The sequence below is a fragment of the Homalodisca vitripennis genome, chromosome 1 (genome assembly GCF_021130785.1).
Source record: "Homalodisca vitripennis isolate AUS2020 chromosome 1, UT_GWSS_2.1, whole genome shotgun sequence".
NCBI classification, from domain to species: Eukaryota; Metazoa; Arthropoda; class Insecta; order Hemiptera; family Cicadellidae; genus Homalodisca; species Homalodisca vitripennis.
This window is the reverse complement of record NC_060207.1, coordinates 197,932,802-197,936,318: the sequence shown is the minus strand read 5'-3', so window position 1 is coordinate 197,936,318 and position 3,517 is coordinate 197,932,802.

Sequence of the window (3,517 nt, the reverse complement as noted above, 5' to 3'; positions counted from 1 at the left end):
CCAGGACTTCACGGCCAGACAGGAGTGTCGACCCCCGGAGACACAGCGCCAACAACATGGAGCAACAGACACTGTCCAGGATTGTGGTTGAGGAGGCCCTGCCAATCATTGATCTGACGGGCGAGGAGTAGTGAGTGTTATAGAAGAAAATGGAAGTAAGATTAATTTAAAAGTATTAAGTTACAATATATGCAGTCTAACGATGTTCATTTTATAGAATTATTTAACAGTTATGACCTAATTTTTATTGAAACCTTTGTTACGGAAAAGACAAAAAACTTATTTTATGCCTATTTAGTAACTTTATGTTTAAGTTTATCCCTGAAAAAGATCTGCATATTTTAGAAGAGCTAGAGGACACGATAATTTTTAACTAATAGTATTTCACTAGTTGCTAAATGTATTTCCTTCAAAATCATTACTATTTTTACTTAAGTTGAAGCCAAATTAGATTTAGAAGAGGGCAAATCAATAATTAGCCTTTTTATATACGTTTTAATGTGTGGGAAACCGACTTTAAAAATCTAAAACAGTTTCTTACTGCCTTCTAAGTTAACAATATAGTTGTAAAAGAAAAATTAAAACTGACGCGTTGGAACGGGAGAAATGTTTCAAGAAACAAAATTATAAGGCCTCAATTATGACATCCTTATGAAAGAAACTGAAAATATAGTTGTTCAAATCCAAAAGGGAGGCAACTATTGAAATTATTTGATGATCCGGGTATTGTGGTATTAAATAGCGGTCCGGAAGCTACAGAGATGGTGAGTTCACATTTGTAGGTCAAACAGGAAATTCCGTAATTGATATTGTTGCGGTCTATACTGCGTGTTTGTAATTTGTTGTTGGATTTGGGGTGTTTCCTCAACTGGGCTCTGACCATCTCCATGGCATGGTAAACTGTCATTGTAATGTTGGCGAACATGGTACGGAATATACTGGTTGGGTGGAGGTGTAGGAGGGAGGGAATTTTCTTCTACATATGCATGAATGATTTCTATGAGTGTGCGTGTTCTTCCATAGTATTTGGCTGAATTTTATTGAAGTCTATCACTCAGTAGGCTAGCACAATGTCTCTTTAGTCTGTCGGGGGATGTAAAGTGTTCTTGTCTTGAAAGAGGAAGTGTGTACAGGATATTCTAGATCTGAAAATTTTCAAGTAACCTAAGTGAAGTATTTTCTGTCTATAAAGACTATCTCCATGACATTGTAACTTTTATTGTAATGTTGGCGAACGTGGTATGGGATATACTGGTTGGGTAGAAGTGTAGGAGGGAGGAAATTTTACTTCCGCTGCTACCAAAAATGCAATGAACGGTTGCAGACATCCGACATTATAGTAATAAACTTTACCCATCAATCTGTAATTTCCAAACTTCAGGAACACTCAAAGCGATGTTAACAAAATAAATAAGAGTGTTATTAATTAAGCGTCATTTTAACCTAGCAAAAAAGTGAGAATGCAATAACAAATTATTTATACTTCCAAAAAATACAGCAAATTACTTTCTGAATTTAGAAATCGGTATTGATACATTACACATATTTAAGTTGAAAATTTACATTAATTGCTTGCTCAAATTGGATAATTTAGGCGAAGATAGGCGCTCTAAGCTGCTATTTACATCAGTCAACAAATCTCTTTTTGTCCAAAATGTATGGGACGCCAAAATAACAGTAATAGTCTTTAACTGAGAATCAGCTGTTTTACAAGGTCGGTTGTTGGGTGTTGTCGGGGGGGGGAGGCTCTTGGCGGATATTGTGCGAGGGCCAGGCGCGCACCTCTCGTTGTCACTCGCAGTATGTTAGCCTTGACCTCCAACTTGGCTTTACTGACAAATAGCATACAAGTCATTTCGTGGGCTATTAAAAACGGTGCTAATCTCATTAACATCAATTAGAAACCTTGGCTGACGGGCGCAAACTTTGTATGTGCACTATCTAACTTAAATGAAATAGAAAATGTATTCCATTTTTTGGCAGTTTGCCCGATTCTGACAATCCTAAGAAAGATTGGTAGATCCGTTCTGTGCAAGGAAGAATTTATAAATTATTTCAAAGGATCGAACTTGTGGAGTTAAGGTAAATATTTAAAGCATCCTTGGCAGTACAGTTGGGAGTTAATTGAAGAATGTATCCAAGTATAAATAACAATAGATCAATTCTAATTAAATAACACATAATAAATAAATAATAACACAGAAAAACAACCAGGCTATAAATTAAAATTTCTTAAAAATATTTATACTGGTGTTCAGCCGTATTTAGCCTATTGTGTGTCATTTCAGCAATATTTTTCTGTATGTAATTTCAAGAGCCTCTAGAGGACATATTTATGGAATGTAATATTAATTGAACTTTAACTATACTAATTCACATTTATCAAATTGTTTTTTAAACTTTATTTATATTTAAAACTATAGTACGGTTTCGATTTGTAGTACCGTAACAGAAATGTTATTGCTGTTTTTATTTAGAGGTTCAATAAAGTTTAAATAAAGTGCATCTTATTTGACCGAAAGTGTTATTGTATATTATTTTTCTTTACTCTGGTTATTCTTTTATTATATTTTTAGTTCTGATAAATGTTTTACAATGTTTACTCCATATGCTGTAAACATAAATGTAATAATACACAGAATGATTTGTAATAAAAATATGTCTATAAAGCTAATAACAACTTACCTAAAATTTACCTGAACGCAAGGTACGTTTCCTTTATAAGATATACGTAATGGCCACTATTAATGGCTTGGTTGCTTCTTTTATGGTTATGAGTAAAGCCATTCAATGTATTTTATAAAAATAAATATTTCCATTAACTTTGAATTTTTTAAATATTAAAAACCTACACTGGTTGCGACCATTTAATTGTATACGACATATTGCAATACTGGAAATAAGAAATTCGATGAGCAGGATGTCTCTGGGATTCTCCACGAAATAAGAATGCTTGTTCATTATTCCTTTAGAACATAATACTTGAATTTTTTTAATCATTAAAATACTTCATATTTTGTTATTTGGGCAATAAAAAAAATTATGCGTAAAGATAATAAAATGAACTTATAATATTGCATTAATTTTAAGATTTATGTACCAAAATATAATACCAAATGCAAAACACGTTCCTAGCGTTGATTAATTCATTCATTTCATTACAAGTTTGAAAAACTGTATACCATTAAATATTAATATTTATTGTAAGATTCCTTAAAAGGAATATTTACATAATTTATGTTATTTATTTGTTGATATGTATTGCTCACTAGTTTACTTTATTAATAGCAAAGATAGCAACTATTTGAGTATTATTTTTTAGTTATTATTATTTAGTTTAGAATTACTACTACAAATAATCTGCTGTTTTCTGTGCAATCCTAATGTTGCTAATACAAAACTGATGGACATAAATGAAATCTTGATATTGTACATTAAAGTGCAGCAGGTGCAAGAAAAGCTAATATGCTTTAGTGTAACTCAACTCTTTTAATTCCCAAGCTTTTATTAAAAATAT